The sequence below is a fragment of the Syngnathus leptorhynchus genome, chromosome 9, assembly GCF_054491065.1.
Source record: "Syngnathus leptorhynchus isolate UIUO chromosome 9, UIUO_Slep, whole genome shotgun sequence".
Taxonomy (NCBI): domain Eukaryota; kingdom Metazoa; phylum Chordata; class Actinopteri; order Syngnathiformes; family Syngnathidae; genus Syngnathus; species Syngnathus leptorhynchus.
Genome location: NC_141203.1, coordinates 4,071,621 through 4,093,777, shown reverse-complemented (window position 1 = coordinate 4,093,777; position 22,157 = coordinate 4,071,621). Strand labels below are relative to the sequence as shown.

Sequence of the window (22,157 nt, the reverse complement as noted above, 5' to 3'; positions counted from 1 at the left end):
CCACGTGGGTTTCCTCCGGGCACTCCGGTTTCCTCCCACATCCCAAAAAAATGCTTGATAGGCTGATTGAGGACTCCAATTTTTTGCACCTAGGTGTGAGTGCGAGTGTGGATGGTTGTTTGTCTCTGTGTGCCCTGCGATTGGCTGGCAACCGGTTCAGAGTGTCCCCCGCCTACTGCCCGACGACCGCTGGGATAGGCTCCAGCACGCCCGCGACCCCCGTGGGGACAAAGCGGTACAGAAAATGGATGGATAGATGGGCTCCAAGCCACTATGATCAGCAAACATACTTTAGAAATGCAACGATTGCTACTTAAATTTTGTTTCTGTAATATTTTGTTGATATTATAACTGCATAGTTTTGTAGCTAGGCCTTGTAGCTCAATGGTTAGAGCACTGGTCTTGTAAACCAGGGGTTGTGAGTTCAATTCTCGCCGAGGCCTAATATCATTGTTAGTTATGTGAGTTGGATTAATAATAGCTGAGGGTGGAACTACATAGATGTTCACCATGGTTCTGGTGAGCAGCAGTTGTGTTATTAATTCTTTTTGTTTTCGGCAGCAAGGTGGTGCACTGATTAGCTTCTCCGCCTCACAGTTCAGAGGGTGCCGTTTTGATTCCACATCCGACCCTCCCTGTGTGGAGTTTGCATGTTCTCCCCGAGCCCGCGTGGGTTTCCTCCGGGCACTCCGGTTTCCTCCCACATACTAAAAACATGCTTGATAGGCTGATTGAGCACTCCAATTTTTTGCACCTAGGTGTGAGTGCGAGGACGGATGTTTGTTCGTCTCTGTGTGCCCTGCGATCGGCTGGCAACCGGTCCGGGGTGTCCCCCGCCTACTGCCCAATGACTGCTGGGATAGGCTCCAGCATGCCCGCAACCCCCGTGGGGACAAATCGGTACAAAAAATGGATGGATGGATGGGCTCCAAGCCGCTATGATCAGGAAACATACTTAAAAAAAACGATTATGCCTTTCGTAAATTTTGTTTCTGTAATATTTTCCTGAGATTATAACTTCACATGTTTGTGGCCAGGCCTTGTAGCTCAATGGTTAGAGCACTGGTCTAGTAAACCAGGGGTTGTGAGTTCGATTCTCACTGAGGCCTGATTAAAACATTTGTTATGTGAGTTGGATTAATAATATCTGAGGGTGAAACTACATAGATGTTCACCATGGTTCTGGTGAGCAGCAGTTGTGTTATTAATTAATTTTGTTTTCGGCAGCAAGGTGGTACACTTGTTAGCACGTCCGCCTCACAGTTCAGAGGGTACCGGTTTGATTCCACCTCCGACCCTCCCTGTGTGGAGTTTGCATGTTCTCCCCGAGCCCACGTGGGTTTCCTCCGGGCACTCCGGTTTCCTCCCACATCCCAAAAAAATGCTTGATAGGCTGATTGAGGACTCCAATTTTTTGCACCTAGGTGTGAGTGCGAGTGTGGATGGTTGTTTGTCTCTGTGTGCCCTGCGATTGGCTGGCAACCGGTTCAGAGTGTCCCCCGCCTACTGCCCGACGACCGCTGGGATAGGCTCCAGCACGCCCGCGACCCCCGTGGGGACAAAGCGGTACAGAAAATGGATGGATAGATGGGCTCCAAGCCACTATGATCAGCAAACATACTTTAGAAATGCAACGATTGCTACTTAAATTTTGTTTCTGTAATATTTTGTTGATATTATAACTGCATTGTTTTGTAGCTAGGCCTTGTAGCTCAATGGTTAGAGCACTGGTCTTGTAAACCAGGGGTTGTGAGTTCAATTCTCGCCGAGGCCTGATATCATTGTTAGTTATGTGAGTTGGATTAATAATAGCTGAGGGTGGAACTACATAGATGTTCACCATAGTTCTGGTGAGCAGCAATTGTGTTATTAATTCTTTTTGTTTTCGGCAGCAAGGTGGTGCACTGATTAGCACCTCCGCCTCACAGTTCAGAGGGTGCCGTTTTGATTCCACATCCGACCCTCCCTGTGTGGAGTTTGCATGTTCTCCCAGAGCCCGCATGGGTTTCCTCCGGGCACTCCGGTTTCCTCCCACATACTAAAAACATGCTTGATAGGCTGATTGAGCACTCCACATTTTTGCACCTAGGTGTGAGTGCGAGTACGGATGGTTGTTCGTCTCTGTGTGCCCTGCGATCGGCTGGCAACCGGTTCGGGGTGTCCCCCGCCTACTGCCCGATGACTGCTGGGATAGGCTCCAGCATGCCCGCGACCCCTGTGGGGACAAAGCGGTACAGAAAATGGATGGATGGGCTCCAAGCCACTATGATCAGCAAACCTACTTTAAAAATGTAACGATTATGCCTTTCGTAAATTTTGTTTCTGTAATATTTTGCTGATATTATAACTGCAAATTTATGTAGCTTGGCCTTGTAGCTCAATGGTTAGAGCACTGGTCTCGTAAACCAGGGGTTGTGAGTTCAATTCTCACCGAGGCCTGATTAAAGCTTCAGTTATGTGAGTTGGTGTTAGGGTTTATAAACTATCTTGATCGTATGATTATGTTGGGATGTAGACTAGAATGATGAACTTTGTTTGAACCTTTTTCCTTTCCTTGACCGTGAAAACTTTAACCATTCAGTTGTTGAGACTTTCCAAATGGTGTGGAAACATCCTTGTTTAGATGCTCCACTAGGTTTTATTTCCACGACCTCGTAAAACAATAAACTGGGACCCTCTGCACTGATTGACCAGTTGCTTAGGTGACCACCAAACAGGCCAGATGTCACCCCCACCTTGGCCACTCTCACCCCAACCCTTCTTCTCTCAATAAATACTCTCTTGCATGAATCCAACGGCGGACTTTGTTCGAACATTGCTGTATCTACAGTAACGAACAAACTCTCCACTTGCAAGTGTTCAAAGGGCATACTGTCTTCCGTGTGGTTCTTGCAAAATAAGTTAGAGTCAGAACATCTCTAACAGTTGGATTAATAAAAGCTGAGGGTGAAACTACATAGATGTTCACCATGGTTCTGGTGAGCAGCAGTTGTGTTATTAATTCTTTTTGTTTTCGGCAGCAAGGTGGTGCACTTGTTAGCACGTCCGCCTCACAGTTCAGAGGATACCAGTTTGATTCCACCTCCGACCCTCCCTGTGTGGAGTTTGCATGTTCTACCCGAGCCCGCGTGGTTTTCCTCCGGGCACTCCGGTTTCCTCCCACATCCCAAAAACATGCTTGGTAGGCCGATTGAAGACTCTAAATTGTCCCTAGGTATGAGTGCGAGTGCGGATGATTGTTCGTCTCTGTGTGCCCTGCAATTGGCTGGCAACCGGTTCAGGGTGTCCCCCGCCTAATGCCCGAGGACCGCTGGGATAGGCTCTAGCACGCCCGCGACCCCCGTGGGGACAAAGCGGTACAGAAAATGGATGGATAGATGGGCTCCAAGCCACTATGATCAGCAAACATACTTTAGAAATGCAACGATTGCTACTTAAATTTTGTTTCTGTAATATTTTGCTGATATTATAACTGCATAGTTTTGTAGCTAGGCCTTGTAGCTCAATGGTTAGAGCACTGGTCTTGTAAACCAGGGGTTGTGAGTTCAATTCTCGCCGAGGCCTGATATCGTTGTTAGTTATGTGAGTTGGATTAATAATAGCTGAGGGTGGAACTACATAGATGTTCACCATGGTTCTGGTGAGCAGCAGTTGTGTTATTAATTCTTTTTGTTTTCGGCAGCAAGGTGGTGCACTGATTAGCACCTCCGCCTCACAGTTCAGAGGGTGCCGTTTTGATTCCACATCCGACCCTCCCTGTGTGGAGTTTGCATGTTCTCCCCGAGCCCACGTGGGTTTCCTCCAGGCACTCCGGTTTCCTCCCACATCCCAAAAAAATGCTTGATAGGCTGATTGAGCAATTTTTTGCACCTAGGTGTGAGTGCGAGTGTGGATGGTTGTTTGTCTCTGTGTGCCCTGCGATTGGCTGGCAACCGGTTCAGAGTGTCCCCCGCCTACTGCCCGACGACCGCTGGGATAGGCTCCAGCACGCCCGCGACCCCCGTGGGGACAAAGCGGTACAGAAAATGGATGGATAGATGGGCTCCAAGCCACTATGATCAGCAAACATACTTTAGAAATGCAACGATTCCTACTTAAATTTTGTTTCTGTAATATTTTGTTGATATTATAACTGCATAGTTTTGTAGCTAGGCCTTGTAGCTCAATGGTTAGAGCACTGGTCTTGTAAACCAGGGGTTGTGAGTTCAATTCTCGCCGAGGCCTGATATCATTGTTAGTTATGTGAGTTGGATTAATAACAGCTGAGGGTGGAACTATATAGATGTTCACCATGGTTCTGGTGAGCAGCAGTTGTGTTATTAATTCTTTTTGTTTTCGGCATCAAGGTGGTGCACTGATTAGCACCTCCGCCTCACAGTTCAGAGGGTGCCGTTTTGATTCCACATCCGACCCTCCCTGTGTGGAGTTTGCATGTTCTCCCCGAGCCCGCGTGGGTTTCCTCCGGAAACTCCGGTTTCCTCCCACATACTAAAAACATGCTTGATAGGCTGATTGAGCACTCCAATTTTTTGCACCTAGGTGTGAGTGCGAGGACGGATGTTTGTTCGTCTCTGTGTGCCCTGCGATCGGCTGGCAACCGGTCCGGGGTGTCCCCCGCCTACTGCCCGATGACTGCTGGGATAGGCTCCAGCATGCCCGCGACCCCCGTGGGGACAAAGCGGTACAGAAAATGGATGGATGGATGGGCTCCAAGCCGCTATGATCAGGAAACATACTTTAAAAAAACGATTATACCTTTCGTAAATTTTGTTTCTGTAAATTTCCATGAGATTATAACTTCACATGTTTGTGGCCAGGCCTTGTAGCTCAATGGTTAGAGCACTGGTCTAGTAAACCAGGGGTTGTGAGTTCAATTCTCACTGAGGCCTGATTAAAACATTTGTTATGTGAGTTGGATTAATAATATCTGAGGATGAAACTACATAGATGTTCACCATGGTTCTGGTGAGCAGCAGTTGTGTTATTAATTAATTTTGTTTTCGGCAGCAAGGTGGTACACTTGTTAGCACGTCCGCCTCACAGTTCAGAGGGTACCGGTTTGATTCCACCTCCGACCCTCCCTGTGTGGAGTTTGCATGTTCTCCCCGAGCCCACGTGGGTTTCCTCCGGGCACTCCGGTTTCCTCCCACATACTAAAAACATGCTTGATAGGCTGATTGAGCACTCCAATTTTTTGCACCTAGGTGTGAGTGCGAGGACGGATGGTTGTTCGTCTCTGTGTGCCCTGCGATCGGCTGGCAACCGGTCCGGGGTGTCCCCCGCCTACTGCCCGATGACTGCTGGGATAGGCTCCAGCATGCCCGCGACCCCCGTGGGGACAAATCGGTACAAAAAATGGATGGATGGATGGGCTCCAAGCCGCTATGATCAGGAAACATACTTTAAAAAAACGATTATGCCTTTCGTAAATTTTGTTTCTGTAATATTTTCCTGAGATTATAACTTCACATGTTTAAGGCCAGGCCTTGTAGCTCAATGGTTAGAGCACTGGTCTAGTAAACCAGGGGTTGTGAGTTCAATTCTCACTGAGGCCTGATTAAAACATTTGTTATGTGAGTTGGATTAATAATATCTGAGGAAGAAACTACATAGATGTTCACCATGGTTCTGGTGAGCAGCAGTTGTGTTATTAATTAATTTTGTTTTCGGCAGCAAGGTGGTACACTTGTTAGCACGTCCGCCTCACAGTTCAGAGGGTACCGGTTTGATTCCACCTCCGACCCTCCCTGTGTGGAGTTTGCATGTTCTCCCCGAGCCCACGTGGGTTTCCTCCAGGCACTCCGGTTTCCTCCCACATCCCAAAAACATGTTTGATAGGCTGATTGAGCACTCCACGTTTTTGCACCTAGGTGTGAGTGCGAGTACGGATGGTTGTTCGTCTCTGTGTGCCCTGCGATCGGCTGGCAACCGGTCCGGGGTGTCCCCCGCCTACTGCCCGATGACTGCTGGGATAGGCTCCAGCATGCCCGCGACCCCCGTGGGGACAAATCGGTACAAAAAATGGATGGATGGATGGGCTCCAAGCCGCTATGATCAGGAAACATACTTTAAAAAAACGATTATGCCTTTCGTAAATTTTGTTTCTGTAATATTTTTCTGAGATTATAACTTCACATGTTTGAGGCCAGGCCTTGTAGCTCAATGGTTAGAGCACTGGTCTAGTAAACCAGGGGTTGTGAGTTCAATTCTCACTGAGGCCTGATTAAAACATTTGTTATGTGAGTTGGATTAATAATATCTGAGGGTGAAACTACATAGATGTTCACCATGGTTCTGGTGAGCAGCAGTTGTGTTATTAATTAATTTTGTTTTCGGCAGCAAGGTGGTACACTTGTTAGCACGTCCGCCTCACAGTTCAGAGGGTACCGGTTTGATTCCACCTCCGACCCTCCCTGTGTGGAGTTTGCATGTTCTCCCCGAGCCCACGTGGGTTTCCTCCAGGCACTCCGGTTTCCTCCCACATCCCAAAAACATGTTTGATAGGCTGATTGAGCACTCCACGTTTTTGCACCTAGGTGTGAGTGCGAGTACGGATGGTTGTTCGTCTCTGTGTGCCCTGCGATCGGCTGGCAACCGGTTCGGGGTGTCCCCCGCCTACTGCCCAATGACTGCTGGGATAGGCTCCAGCATGCCCGCGACCCCCGTGGGGACAAATTGGTACAAAAAATGGATGGATGGATGGATGGGCTCCAAGCCGCTATGATCAGGAAACATACTTTAAAAAAACGGCTTCGTAAATTTTGTTTCTGTAATATTTTCCTGAGATTATAACTTCTCATGTTTGTGGCCAGGCCTTGTAGCTCAATGGTTAGAGCACTGGTCTAGTAAACCAGGGGTTGTGAGTTCAATTCTCACTGAGGCCTGATAAAATCACTTGTTGTGTGAATTGGATTAATAATATCTGAGGGTGAAACTACATAGATGTTCACCATGCTTCTGGTGAGCAGCAGTTGTGTTATTAATTCTTTTTGTTTTTGGCAGCAAGGTGGTGCACTTGTTAGCACGTCCGCCTCACAGTTCAGAGGGTACCGGTTTGATTCCACCTCCGACCCTCCCTGTGTGGAGTTTGCATGTTCTCCCCGAGCCCACGTGGGTTTCGTCCGGGCACTCCGGTTTCCTCCTAGATCCCAAAAACATGTTTGATAGGCTGATTGAGCACTCCACATTTTTGCACCTAGGTGTGAATGCGAATACGGATGGTTGTTCGTCTCTGTGTGCCCTGCGTTCAGCTGGCAACCGGTTCGGGGTGTCCCCCGCCTATTGCCCGATGACTGCTGGGATAGGCTTCAGCATGCCCGCGACCCCCGTGGGGACAAAGCGGTACAGAAAATGGATGGATAGATGGGCTCCAAGCCACTATGATCAACAAACATACTTTAAAAATGCAACGATTGCGTAAATTTTGTTTCTGTAATATTTTGCTAATATTTTAACTGTATATTATTGTAGCCAGGCCTTGTAGCTCAATGGTCAGAGCACTGGTCTTGTAAACCAGGGGTTGTGAGTTCAATTCTCACCAGGGCCTGATAAAATTGTTAGTTATGTGAGTTGGATTAATTATAGCTGAGGGTGGAACTACATAGATGTTCACCATGGTTCTGGTGAGCAGCAGTTGTGTTATTAATTTTTTTTTTTCGGCAGCAAAGTGGTGCACTGGTTAGCACGTCCGCCTCACAGTTCAGAGGATGCATGTTCGATTCCACCTTCTGTCCTGCCTGTGTGGAGTTTGCACGTTCTCTCCGTGCCTGCGTGGGTTTTCTCCGGAAACTCCCATTTCCCAAAAACATGCATGGTAGGCTGATTGAGCACTTTAAATTGCCCGTAAGTGTGTGTGCGAATGGTTGTTCGTCTCTGTGTGCCCTGCGATTTGCTGACAACCGGTTCACGATGTCCCCCGCCTACTGCCCGACAACCGCTGGGATAGGCTCTAACACGCCCGCGACCCCCGTGGGGACAAAGCGGTTCAGAAAATGGATGGATGGATGGATGGATGGATAGTATGATTTCACATTTTCTTTCTCATAGTTCTTAGTTTCTTTATTCTGTGAAAAAAGTTTGATTTTCACTGTTAATATTCCAGCTTTTTTCTTAAACGTCTGTTTTTTCAATTTGTCACATAATTTGTCTTAATATTAAATCTCTACTGTTAAATAATTTCAAGTTTCTTATCATTTTAAAATAACAGAAATTCCCACCTCAATTGCATTTTATGGAACTATTTTTAAGTCTTTAAACACAATTTTAAAACAATAAAATCACATTCAAGACATAATAGACTCAGAGGGAGCAAGGGTAATGGATAACGTAAATAATGGAAAAAAAAAGAGTAACAGCTGTAATAACATACAAATAAAATATTTGGAAGATGGTGACAATGAGTGTTGGAATGATGTATTTAAATCTACCAAACTGATTAAGACGAGTGCAATGGAACTAACTCGGAGGTTCTGCTATCCGGATAATTTTTTCTTTATTCACTAAGTGGAATAAATACATTTCTGGAAAGTGATCGATCCAGTGGCACATATAGGATTGGATGCACTTGGGATAAGATAAGTGGTCTCAGGCTGTCCTGATTTTTACGTGTATGATGAAGCATCCATTGTTGCGTGGGGAATATCATAGACTACTGAGTGGGACCTTCAGTTTCCTTGCTGATATAGTCTGGCTGGTGGCCAGCAGTAAGCTACTTCTGAGAGTCGTATGAGAACCAGATGGTCTTTTGCTTAAACAAAGTCGATGTAATCAGGAGGCCGCGGTTAACACACTAACCTGTCAAATGACAATAAACAATTCAGGCTTGTGTGAACATGATGCATCAGAGCTCGCACGTAGTAAAGACTGTCTATTTGTATCTACTGGAAATACATACAGAAGTACTGGTTTGTGTGTGTGTCTGTGTGTGTGTGTGTGTGTGTGTGAAGGTGGATTATGTTGTGGAAAATTAGAAAGGCCTTTGACGAAGAAAAGTCAATTTGTGGCATTTGAAAGGTGCATTCCATTTTTTTTTTTCCAGTGTGTCCAGTGCTAACCGGGCGGTCATCTGCTTACAATTAGAACTGCACGTCTTCAGTACTTTGGCTCACCTAATCACGTCCAGACGGGCGCCTTTCAATCATGTCAAGGACAAGAAGTGCACACGCGCGCACACACACACACACACACACACACACACACACACACACACACACACACACACACACACACACACACACACACACACACACACACACACAGACACAGACACACACGAAAATGCAGAAATGCACAGTGTGATGGTCACACTGCTCTGACAAGCTTCACAACTTTTTGTAATGCCAAATAACTTGATCTTTGACTCAGCAAAAGCAGAGCTGCAAAAGTGATTTGCGTTTGTAAATCCGCCTTACAAATTCCAGTTTTAAAGGTTTTTTTGAATGTTCAAAAATGTAAAAAAATAAAAAACCCTGCCTGAATGGGAAGATGCACTTGATATTGACTCCGTCGACAAAGGGGTAACATGATGCCCTTATAAAGTTCAAGCATTCTGCAGCATGTGTTTGTGATAACACCACAAAAGTTGCATGTGAAAATTTATAGCAAAAAATAACATAAAACAAACGGCCTGGACGGGACAAATGAGCATGGATGCACACAACTCTGTGGAGCGACATGTCGGAGACTTCCAGAACATTTATTACAGAAGGTGTTTCAACAACAGAGCCATCTTCAAGTGGGCATAGCTATTGAGTTGCATAAATCCTCGGAACATAAACATTGTCTGCATAGAATTTAAGATCACTTTTAATTCCACTTATATGTCAAGCGTATTACATGTGGAATATAAAAACACAACCACGTCAGGCTCTACTGGAAAAGTAGTTAAGATGCCTTCTTCACTTAAAACTAGATCATCTTTATTACTGTGCTAATAAGACGCACGCACGCACGCACGCACGCACGCACGCACGCACGCACACACACACACACACACACCACAACACAACACAAGGCAAGATCATCTATAGAACTTGTCTAAAGGCTTTACACGATTAGCATTCAGCAGCCAATCACTAATCAATAAATTAAAAGAAAAGCAAGAATGATAACTGATTACTGATCTGATCAGAAAATGAACCAATCCATCCACTCTGTTTAATCAACTTGTTTATTTGGAGCCGCTCTATTTGCGAAAACCCTAAATATTGATGCCTAAACACACAAAGAACCCAACACACCTCTGAAACAAATCTGAAAGGAACATTATTTACAAATAAAACAATAAATATATAAAAATGGAAACAAACCAACTGTATATGAAGCGAAACCTCATACTTGTGCACACACATACTAAAGCACTCACTTAATTTCATCTGGGAGAAGTGTTTATGTGCTCATTAGGAGCTGCTGCTTTGGTTAGCAACAAAATAAAAGCTACTGTTATTTATTTGAGGTGTGAATCACACAGCAGAGGTTGAACAACTTAGCTTGTAAATAATGAGATTCACTTCGTTTTCTGATCCTTATTATTTTTAACCCCAAATCCAAATACATTGTAGACATAGCAACGGGTTTTATTTTGACATATTTCTACTTGATTATTTATTTTTTATTTTTCGTGACGCAAAGCTTGCAATATTTGACTTACAGTATGTGTTGAGATACACGTGAGTGAGCGTCCTTTGTCCCCTTTTTTTCGTTGGACTTTGACTGCTGAGTGCAAACTTTTTTTCATTTTGGATGAAAGCAGGAATGAAATGCCTCTTTTAAGCTGGAGCGAACAATAGCAGAAGAGGTGGCTGGAGTTCAGGCCGACCTTCTGGAAGAGCCTTCGGCAGGTATTACCTGAGGTCTTTTCACTGGAAACTATTTTAATGGAAAACACAGTGAGGAGGAATCATGAAAAAAAAGAAAGAAAAAGCTTCTCCAGGACTAATTAGATGCTGGCTGGCCCGTCTTTGTCAGGAAGTTGTTTTTTTCCTTTTTTTTTTAGGGAATGATGGTTTCTAACACCTGCACCACATTTCTGCACGTCGAGCAAGTAGGGATTAAGTTTCAAGTAATGCAGCAGTCATGTCTCCTATTGTTGGAATTGTGCACTGATTTGCATAAAATTAAACATAATCAAGGCCCAACATAATCATTAAAGTCCTGCTTGGTTACTGCCATGGAGAGAACTTTACACATGATGCATAAACGGGAAAGGAGTTGTATTGCTTCGAGAAGAAAGTCATTATGTTAGAACGATCGTTATTCCAAGAAATGAGTCATGAAATTGCCGGAATAAATGGGGATATTAACAAACAAATTTTAATTTCTACTCAAATAAAAAATATGGTAAAATATGGAAAATACGGCAAAGGAGTCCCTGGAGATATTACAACTTTATTTTTATTTGATTATAAAACCTTTTAATTTTAATTTCATGAATATATTGTCATGAATTTAGATATTTTGCTCAGTTTTACTGTTCTATTATTGTATTAATTTCTTTGTCTTGTAATAGTACAGCATTATCATGAAATTTCCAAAATTCCATTTCCACCCATATAATATAATGATGTTATTCTGACATAGTTTTACGATTTTTATAAATTACCTATCCTAAAATATGCCAATATAATCAAAATAATATAATTGCCAAAACTATAACTATTATTTTCACACAATTTTGAGCAATTTGACAACTCTAAAGGTTTTTGCCCCCCAAAATCCCCCCGCCGTTTTAGTTGTCCTTTGTTATTTTTTTGGGATATGTTTCATAACTTTCGATAAAGTGTGTCATTGACATCCTGGAAGTGTGTAATTAGGCGGCAGTTGATTATTTTTCATCTTACCTAGTGAGCTGGCTGTCCTAAATGTGTCAACATCACTCCTGTCCTCCAACGTTCTGTCTCCGTCAGTCTTCACGTTTATTTATGTTAATCAACCGGAGAAATCGGACGTCGACCAGACCAAAAACGTTTCTTTTTTTTTAGTTCAATCACATGACGAAACCAAGAAAACAAACTCATTTCAATCAGGCGACATGTCTTTTTTTCAAAATTTGTCTCTACTGACTTCATTTTTGGGCTGGACCTGATAGCATTTTAAGATTTAGTGTTCATATAACACCACAGTGGATTTGACATTCAGCAATGCGGATAAAGTGCGGACTTTCAGCTTTAATTTAACAGATTTCATTTCAATATGGCATTTACCATTTAGGAATGGAATGAAAGATCTTTTTAAATAGCTTATTCAAAAGGATTTGAATGAAGGGGACTGTATTTCCACCATACTGCATTGTTGAAATGGTGCTGCCAATTTGCAGCCGCCACAGCACATTTGTCTGTACATGGTGCCTAATTGTGGAAGTATGATTTGTCATTTGCAGTATGATCCTTGTGAGGATAAATTAAAGTCAAGAATATTTAACATTTGGTGGCATAATTCTTACTTGCACTGGTTGTGTTGAGATTTTTTTTTCCCTTGTAATGGGCTATGTTTTCATGTGTGTGTGTGTGTGTGTGGGGGGGGGCTGAGGAAATCTTATTGGGTCTGCAAAACAACAACAAAGATTTTGACAAACTTCCAAAACTTCTTCAGAAAAACATTCATTGTAGGTTCCCTATGGCGGGATGTGGAAGAAGATCCTGAAGAAAAAAATCAGAAAATATCCAAAAGTCAATGAGGGGTCCAGGCATGTTTCAGAGGGGGGCATTACCCCTGCGGTCTCCCTCTAGCTCCGGCAGTGCTTACTTACAATGATTGCATCAATTGAATCACAGACCGACTAACTTCACCAGTCTGTTGCATTCTATTTTTATTACAATACTGTATTTAATTTGCAATATTGAATTGTTATCTTATTCAAGGTGAGTGGTAGCATGGTTCCATAGCCCTCAACTGACTAGCTACCACTGTAAGCTCTTAAATACATTTGCAAATATGAGCTTAGCATCAGCTCTTTGACAAACTATTTTAGCAGATGTGTTTTCTCGGACGTGTGACAATAACTTGGAGCATGACTGAAGATGAGGTGAGATGCGGAGCGTGTGGCAGTATGGTCACTGTGTACAAACACATGTAAACAGTTTATGCGCTGAAAGGCTGCTGTTTTCTCTCCACGCTGTCTCCTTTCTCACCCGCACTCTACGACCTAACTTTCCGCTAGTAAAGCTTTTCTTCACCTAAAAGCTTTTTTAATCTGAAAGAAAACACAAGATAAGTCAATTTCAGGGTGTCGCCAGCTGAAAACGACATCTGCGATGTGACTTGAGTCAGTACAATGAAGATGTTCATCTGCATTTTGAATTCGGAACATAAATGTGGTGGCGGAATCCTGGAAATCCAGGAACAATGCACTTGATACTGTAACACGAAATGGCTTGACTTTTTAATAACACACCTCATTGGGTTTGACTTTTTATTAAATCATAAATTCCCTTCCTCGCGGTCACAGCACACAAACACCTTTCTGCAATTGCTTGAGTGTGCAGAGTTTATTCATTTATATTTCTTCCCCTCACAATATTTACCACCACAGCAGCACAGAGATCGAGTGGTGAGAACAGTTCACAGGTTATCGGTTCAAATCCAGGTTCCTGCCTTTCTTTGTGGAATTAGCATGTTTAGTTTAGTTGAGTTTATTGTTTAGCACATATTATTACAGCAATAACAGTGCAAGGAGAGAGATGAAGCCTAGGGCTTGTAGAGAGCTCCACTCCTGTTTTATATACAGCAATAGTGCTAAGTAGGCAAATGTCTCACAAGTGTTTGAAAAAAATAAATAAACTAAAGCATAACAAGCTAAATATTAATTCCTCATATTCATATATGTATATACATAAACAGATACACTATAAAAATAAGAAACAAGCGTAACAAAATAAACACTTAGCGATGTTTAAGCAATCGAAGAGACACCAGGTAGGAATAACTAAAAGGGAACAAAAGAACTGCGAAACAAAAAATAACAAAACGAAGAAGAATCAGAGTATGAATTGTAGTTTAGGTTGATGTTCTTAGTATGGATCAGCTGAGTGCCGTGGATTAATTATGGACTGACAGGATCATGAGTGGAGAAGGTGGTGTTTCAGGTGCTTTTTAAAAGCAGCCTGTGAAGATATGGATCGAATATGGACTGGTAGCTCATTCCAGAGTGAGGGCCCTCTAAAGTGGACGTTGTATTGATGGCGTGATGTTCGACAGGAAGGTGGGTAGAGATTGTCCCTCTGTCTTGTTGGATATGAATGAACGTCTGATACAAATGTGAAGAAATTATGAAAAGTTTGTGTATGTTTGTGCGCTAAATTGTAGCACCCAAATTGCAGACTTTGCAGCACTTTCCCACTAAGTGCAGAAATATCACTGCGGTAATTGTGTTATCAAGATTTACACTTTATTGTACCTCTGCAATTATACTTGTGATTAATTTAGCTACTTTTGGTATTATTTTTAAGGGTAAACATTTCATCAACTAATAGAGGACAGAGCTTGTCTTCTATTAGTTTATTAGAGAAAGACAACCATTCACACTCCCATTCCACACTGAATCCACACTGCCAATGTGTCTATGACGGTACATACTTTCTGCAAATGAGTAACTTAACATTGTGTGTTCCAATACCTGCTGCAAAACAACATAACTAAGCATCAAATATAAATTTGTGAATGCACACGCATCGTCCTAACAAGTAAACCACATAGCAGTAAATGCGTGCTCACGTGTAAAAAGTACATTTTTTTGGAGCAGCTACATCACTGCCATGCAGACTCCAGTTTTATGCCAGGGGATTTGCCTTGTATCCATTTGCTGTCAATTGTGATCCTCCTCTTTGTAATGTGGCTATTCATCTTTCACAGGGAAGATATATGTATATAAGCCCACACTAGCGAAAAGCACACACAAATGAAAACCACATTGACACTCACACTGTGTAATCCCTGCATGTCTTTTCCAAGGTAATAAACATTTGGATTTGTTTGCAAGGAAATGATGGTTTTGACATCAAGGTTTGGAAAAGGATTCCGTGCATGAACATGTTCACCTGAAGTCTTAAGTTGTGCTTGCTGATGTTTGAGTCGTTGAGCAGCAACCGCAACAAGTGTTCAAGTCATCAGTGTTGACGTCACTGGCGAGGAGAGAGAGTCCAGGTACCGCCTTAATGTTCCATCATCTGTCGAGGTCCCTCAGCAAAAACTTGGATACAACCAGGAAACATGTCATCATATCGTAATGCAAATATAAAGGAACCCAATCATTACTGCAGATGAACCTCAAGGGCTGCTGTAGATACACACAAAGCAGGAGTGCTACCATGACTTCTGAGTTTCTTTTCTTCTGTGACCAAGTTTATGACTTAATTTGCTCATTTAAAATTTCATGTCAGAAACCAAAAAAAGGCTTTTGAAATATGAGTGGGCATAATAATGACTTCAAAGATCATATGAAATGTATTTTCAATACACAGGCAAAACTTGACTGCAACTAGTGGAGATGGGATTGAGTAACCTCAACTCATTTGCTGTCTGATGCTTTGTACACTTCACTGCCACGAGGCGAGATTTTCAGAGGATAGCTGGGGTCGGTGGTTTTGTGACTAACCACAAGGGATTATTGTAATCCATATAATAGGTGAGAAAGAAGTAATAATTTTGCCTCCAGGACTTTGAAAGCAAACGATTAAACGTTGCACTGAACAATATGGCACTGAAAAACAAATGATGGGAACATTTGGCAGGAATCTTAGAACCACATGCACGCACACAACCCACTGTTTGGTTTAAGAATCAATGCAGTCATATTTTCCACTTGCTACTGAATGCTGAAATTTGTCATTTGACATACCACAACTCTGCTGAAAAAAATTGGAGCAAATCCATAAAATCAAACAGTCAGCGCAGAGGTTATCAAATTGAAATTTGACTTGGAATGACTGCGGCGCTTTCAGTGTATCGACCGGGAACACAGCACCTCAAGAAGTAATGACGTTCAAGGCATCCGTGAGTGGAAAAATAATCTCAATCATCTATTTTTTTTCCCGTTCACTGCATCACAAGCAGTTCAAGCTAAGGAAAAAGTGCAGGCTTAAAAGCTGAGCTGTGAAAAGACCTTCTTGCTCTTGGCCCGCAAGCAGACCTTTCCAAAGTCACGAGCTTCACGTCCGAACATGGCAGTGTCATACTGGGAGGGATTTTTGGTGATTGGTTTTCCACTCACTGATGAGTTTTTATTTCTTCAGGGAGTTGGGTGACTGGAAGAGAGGAGCCTAAAATCCTGGAGGTTTTCTTCACCGTGTCTGTTCCATCTTACGGAAACTGGCGTGAAATGGCGCACTTTTACGAGACCTTGTCAAGTTTTTTTTTCCGGGGTGTCTCCGTGACACAGATTTGTGCTTACGTGGCGGGCGCGTGTTGGTGGATGACACTGATGATGTGCTGAAAAGCAATCAAAGGATGGAAAAGAATAATGACAAAAGCAGAGCGAGGACCGATTGTCCTCCATTCTCTGCGTCATATACAAGGGCTGTGAAACACACTCAGAAGATGTCCAGACACTTCAGTGGGTACACTGGCCGGCATTGCACTAAGCTGAAACAATCAGGACAGACAGAAAGTGGCAGAGTTGAAGATGCAGAGATTCTTCTGCAAAATGATGAGGAAGGACATGATCTGGAATGAGCAAAGGCCGGAAGGGTTGGAGAAAGGTAGAGAGACCAGATTGAGATGGTTTGGGCTTGCAAAGGAGGCACAGAGAATATATTTCAAGAAGGATGTTTTGAGTCGTCAGGTAGGAGACAAAAAGGAGACGTGATGAGGGAAGACTTGCGGACAGTTGGAGTTAGAGCAGAAGATCCCGAAGACAGGGAGAGATGGATTAGGATGATTCACTGTGGCAAGCCATGAATAGGTTTAAGACGAAAGGAGAAAAAAGATGTTTGTTTAGAGGCATAATGGAAAAAAATACCCTCTGAGACCTCGCTGACTACAGCCATGACAAACAGGGAATAGAGGAGGGAGTGTAAAACAAGCGGAGGTGATGTCAAAGCAATTGCTGCAACTTTTAAAAATTATTAGATGACCACGTGAATCCAAAGCAAATGTTATTCCTCAAGTATGACAAGCCTGACAATAACAACACAGAACCAGATGCCAAATTCAGTCTCTCGCGCGGTATGTGTACTCAGTAAAGTAGGCTTTTAACTCAGGCCGTGACAAGAAATAATTAGGAAGCATCTAAACTTTTACATGAACTCTGGATTTGTTTTTATTCCCAATCCGTCCAACTGAGAATTAGAAGGAGTTGCGTAAACATAACAGTGAAAGACAGTGATGAGTGAACCGCAACACATGGTAATCAAAACTATCTGAGTTGGAGGCATACTTATGACTGGATCCAGCGCTTGAGAGGGAGCATCGTATAGGTCGATTGTTCTGCATGTTGATACAAACCAGACAGAATTCCACACAGCGAGCTCGGAGGGCCTCTTTCTGGAATCAGGTAATAGCCGAGAGTATAGAAAAAGAACCGTGTGGAAAGAAGAGAAGACAGTGTCAAGACAAGTTTACAAGTAAAGGCAAGATGCAAAGGGATGTTGAGCGTGGCTATTCTCGAAGTATGTTTGCTTATGACGATTTGGGCTTTTAACAGAAAATGTTCTTGTTAACCAGAGTGCAAAATGTTGAGTAGCTAAACAACATTGCTGTTTTGACATGCATCTCCAACGGCTGCCAAAACTATCCTTCAAACACATACTTCCACTTTGGACTACATAACTTCCTTCTTGAAGTAAAGCAAAGTCTCAAAGCAAACTGATTGTCCTTATGTTGTTTGAATAAACCAAATACTGACAATCTCGGACAGTGGATCTAATGTGGATTGACTCTAATGGCTTTTCCTAGAATCATAAAATGTGGTGGCTACGTTTACAATGAAAATATCAATTTGTTTCTATTTCCATCTGAAATGTTAACACAATACTTTGATGACATGGATTAGTTTACTGGAAACATGACATTTTACTGGCTTAGCTATTGTTATGAACTGAAATGAACAGAGCGGATGATTTAGGTCTGGTAAGTATCCCATGGGTATCCTTTTAGATTTTTTTTTGTTCGGAATTCCGGTTCATATTTTAAACTTTGTTCTAAAGTTGTTGATCTTGTTCCATGATGTCCGTTGTTGAGCAAGGAAAACAAAGATGTGGAGTAACAATTAGTTCTTTATTGGCAAGACCCTGGGTTGGTTAATCGCGGCCAGTACACGAGGCACGGCAGCAAAAGAAACAACCCCCATCTCCAGGTAAGAAGGTTTTATACTCTTCGAAAAAGGAAGGAAAGCATCACCTGACCATTTTTTGATTGGAAGGTTAAAGCCCCTATGTGTGCGTGTGTGTGTTGTGTCTGCCGCCTGTGTCCATGTGGCCACAAAGTTCTGGGTGCTGTATCCGTGTTCTGATTGAACAGTTATGTTTATATAAAATGATATGATTTGCACACATATGAACATGAAATAGTATATGAGTTTGTCTAACTTAACAAAATATGTACACGTTGCTGTTTCATCCACTTCAATATCCATGGATCACCCAGTTAGATTTTTACCGTTCATTTGCTAGTTAAGAGAACAGTTAGAAGAATAAGCTCAGTGGCCTAGTGGTAGAGTGTCCATCCTGACACTGGAAGGTTGTGGGTTCAAACCCCGGCCGGGTCATACTAAAGACTATAAAAATGGGACCCATTGCCTCCCTGCTCGGCACTCAGAATTAAGGGCTGGAATTGGGGGGGTTAGATCACCAAATGGTTCCCAAGCGCAACACCGCTGCTGCTCACTGCTCCCCTTTCCCCCAGAGGATGGATCAAAATCACATGGGGATGGGTTAAATGCAGAGGACAAATTTCACCACACCCAGATGTGTGTGTGACGATCATTGGGATTTTAAAAAGTGTTGGAAAATTAAACAGTGGGACATGTATTCAAAAGCGTGGAAAAGGTCAAATTAAATCATTGTTATTTTATACTGGTATTTTAGGCTCATTTTGAAATTTAATTCGAAAGCAAAATATTCTTTACCTTTACTTTTTCTGAGAAGTGTTAGACTAGGCCTCATTGGCACATATAATTAGAGTGATGACATGAGGTAGGCTGTTATATTGCTGTGTCCTTGTTTTGATTCTACTTGGGTTTCTCTATCTATAGACAACCTTGGCACACATACTTGTTGAATCCAATTAAGTCTTTGGAGTTACACATTGTCATGTGGGCTAGTCAAAGTCACCCTCACCCCCCATCCATTCCCCATCCATCTATGTGGCTGCGGCTAGTATAGAGTAAATCGAGTATAAATAGTCAAAAAGAACCATTTTAGATAGATTAGATCAGGGCTACCCAAGTCCGCTTTGGCTCTGTTGGTGGAGCGAGCATGTTGCCCAGTGACTGAAGACTCAGTTGTTCGAACCTTAGCTCTTTTGTTTGGCTTTTGCAGGTGTTTTGCTCTTGCTGATGTCACCTTCATGAAAGACAACAAAACATGCTGATCTGAGCAGGCTTTTCAGGAGTCTAAAGTTTTTGAGTTGAAGAGAAGTATGTCACCTTTCTGTTATCATATGTACGATTTTAAGCATTATCATTCAGTCTACGAAGGTCAGAAATGCCTTCTCTACTTGATTTGTTTTGAAAATCTTCCAAATGTTGAGGGGATGTAACAGACACCTGCCAACATTATAAAAACATCTGCTTAAACATTATAAAACGTTCACATAGCTGAAAAAAAGATTTATGTTTGTGGTGCTGTCCATAAACAGTCATTTTGCTTTGTATTGCTCTCAAGAAATTGGCAGTGGGTCATATTTATAAAATAAATGATGTCAAATAAAATAAATTTGTGCTTATCCACTGTAGTTTAGGAGCAGTCATAGATCTCATTCAAAAAAAAAAAAAAGTCAGGAATGTTATGTAACGTGATTTCATGTACTGCCTGATTCAGTCAGCAGGCGGGCCAGGTCAGGTTGATTACTCGCCGCACTCGTCCATCATCGAAGCAGACTGTTATTATTATTGCCATTATTACATTTAATAGGCTCTCTTGTTGTGATGAAAGGCGTGCTTCCATTGCAAAGTCCTGCTTCCTCGGGGGACACACCCCCGCTGGCACGCGCCCTTGGTTTCCTGTCTCGTGCAATGACATGTGGGATAATCAAGTAACGGAGGGCGGGGACGCTGCACTACGCGTACATGCACGTGCAAACCGACATGTGTGCGCCATGCACACACGCTTACTACACACTTGATGTCCTTGAGGCCCAACAGAAAATCTTGGCCGGCCACCATCAAAAAGGGGAAGGAACGCCTAGAAACACGTTTCAGTAAAAAAAAAGTAAACGGACTGGTTGTAAACAATGATGTATTGTGCGGTTTGCACTTGAAGGAAAGCTCAAGATGTAATGCTGTCACAAGGCACGTTTGTTCTACATTTGACCTACGTGGGTCTCCATGGCATGACCAAAGACTATATTTATAGACTGCATGATGAGAGACAATGTTTCCATGGAATATAATGGTAGCCCTTAACGATTTTGGACTCCCAAAAGCTGACTCTGTGAGTGTGCGGGTGCGTGTGTTTATCCGGCACCGTGGGCAGCCAAACCAAGAGACCTAAGCACGATGCAGGGATCAGACTCCTTTTAAGGGGATCAAAAAGATTCTTCCAAATTGGTTTGGCAGTCGCGCCGGTGCACATACGTGCACGTTGATATCTTGATTGTTTGGTTAACCAGTTCCGTGTGACGTCTCTGGTTGGGGTTTCTGGTTTATGAATGTTTCCAGATTACTTCTACTATTACTACTACTACTGCTACTACTACCACTCCTACTACTACTACTACTACTACAACTACTACTACAGTCGGCATGCAGCAGAAGAATGCATGGTGAATACCACTGTACTTCAATACATACGATGAAGAAGCAGAAAGGACGAGAAGAATAGACGTAAACATTTACAAGTGATGCCAGGTACACTTGGTATATCCTTTTGATTTCATTTGAATTTTTCATACTCAGGTACCGTCGCCATCGTAGGAACAGATCTCTGGTGTATATCTTGGGCTACCTGTCATTTTTTTGTTTCTGAACCTCGTTGAGCCAAATCCAATTTTACATTCTCATGGCACACCATTAAAGAGAAAATGCCACATGTTAATTATGTACCTCGGGCCATCGAAGACAAAAGTATTTGATCCTTCTGCCTGTCACTATACCTCGCTGGCACCGGTTAGGTATGGTATACTTTTATTGTGCTAATTTGCAACACCTTTCCCTCGAAGGGCTTTTCGAAAGCTAAAAAGAAAAAAGAGGGGAAATTGGCACAATAGAAACAGTAAAGACAACATTATGCAACAGCAATCTATAAACTCAAACACAAGAGCAGCTGTACTGGTGAAACCACCAGTATTTGGTAGAGCTTTCTATATAGTACCCAAGTCTATCATTCATTTCTGACATTCAGATAAAAAAAATCTGAATTTCACAGCTTTCACAGAGTCTATTCAAATGATGTTTTGTAAAATAATATGCATTTATTGCTGCCCTAGTGAATCTGCTGCAGCTCTGTAGCCTCTTTGTGGAGTAGACTCTTCTGATGTGTAGAAAAGTGTCCATTAAAGCATTTCAACATAAACTTTACATTGTGGAAACAAATAACATTGCTAAAACGTAAAATCTTGCATTGAAAGGAGAATTACGAGTCAGGGTTTCGGGGTGAAGGTCTGTGACCTTGACCTGACGAGCATTTACAACCTCTCAGATGTCTGTGTTTCTTCTTCAGAAAGCGGGATTGGAACCTTTAACCCAGTGATCTTAAAGTCAGACTGAGTTACTGCCAGCACATTGTCACTTCACTCTTTGTCTTTGAATTTGCTCACTTTTAGAATGTTGGTTGAGAATGCATTCTATGACCATAGGGAGCAAATGCCATTTATTTATTTATTTATTTATTTATTTATTTATTTATTTATATGCATGCATGTATGTATGTATGTATGTATGTATGTATGTATGTATGTATGTATGTATGTATGTATGTATGTATGTATGTATTTATTCATTTTTTTATGTATTTTTTAGATTTATTTATCACTCTATCATTTATTTATTTATTGGTTTGTTTGTTTAG

General features: G+C 42.4%; 11 non-coding genes across 11 annotated transcripts; all 11 read left to right on the top strand.

Annotated features, from left to right (window-relative positions):
• The first annotated feature begins 370 nt into the window (after positions 1-370).
• On the top strand, positions 371-443 carry trnat-ugu (transfer RNA threonine (anticodon UGU)). Its single transcript has one exon. It is a non-coding gene; the product is annotated as a tRNA-Thr (tRNA).
• Positions 444-1,036: 593 nt separating this feature from the next.
• On the top strand, positions 1,037-1,109 carry trnat-agu (transfer RNA threonine (anticodon AGU)). Its single transcript has one exon. It is a non-coding gene; the product is annotated as a tRNA-Thr (tRNA).
• A 592-nt stretch (positions 1,110-1,701) lies between these two features.
• trnat-ugu (transfer RNA threonine (anticodon UGU)) lies at positions 1,702-1,774 on the top strand. The gene has a single exon. It is a non-coding gene; the product is annotated as a tRNA-Thr (tRNA).
• Positions 1,775-2,366: 592 nt separating this feature from the next.
• trnat-cgu (transfer RNA threonine (anticodon CGU)) lies at positions 2,367-2,439 on the top strand. Its single transcript has one exon. It is a non-coding gene; the product is annotated as a tRNA-Thr (tRNA).
• A 1,052-nt stretch (positions 2,440-3,491) lies between these two features.
• Positions 3,492-3,564, top strand: trnat-ugu (transfer RNA threonine (anticodon UGU)). The gene has a single exon. It is a non-coding gene; the product is annotated as a tRNA-Thr (tRNA).
• A 587-nt stretch (positions 3,565-4,151) lies between these two features.
• Positions 4,152-4,224, top strand: trnat-ugu (transfer RNA threonine (anticodon UGU)). The gene has a single exon. It is a non-coding gene; the product is annotated as a tRNA-Thr (tRNA).
• A 592-nt stretch (positions 4,225-4,816) lies between these two features.
• Positions 4,817-4,889, top strand: trnat-agu (transfer RNA threonine (anticodon AGU)). Its single transcript has one exon. It is a non-coding gene; the product is annotated as a tRNA-Thr (tRNA).
• A 593-nt stretch (positions 4,890-5,482) lies between these two features.
• Positions 5,483-5,555, top strand: trnat-agu (transfer RNA threonine (anticodon AGU)). The gene has a single exon. It is a non-coding gene; the product is annotated as a tRNA-Thr (tRNA).
• Positions 5,556-6,148: 593 nt separating this feature from the next.
• Positions 6,149-6,221, top strand: trnat-agu (transfer RNA threonine (anticodon AGU)). The gene has a single exon. It is a non-coding gene; the product is annotated as a tRNA-Thr (tRNA).
• Positions 6,222-6,811: 590 nt separating this feature from the next.
• On the top strand, positions 6,812-6,884 carry trnat-agu (transfer RNA threonine (anticodon AGU)). Its single transcript has one exon. It is a non-coding gene; the product is annotated as a tRNA-Thr (tRNA).
• A 589-nt stretch (positions 6,885-7,473) lies between these two features.
• Positions 7,474-7,546, top strand: trnat-ugu (transfer RNA threonine (anticodon UGU)). The gene has a single exon. It is a non-coding gene; the product is annotated as a tRNA-Thr (tRNA).
• Positions 7,547-22,157: the final 14,611 nt, after the last annotated feature.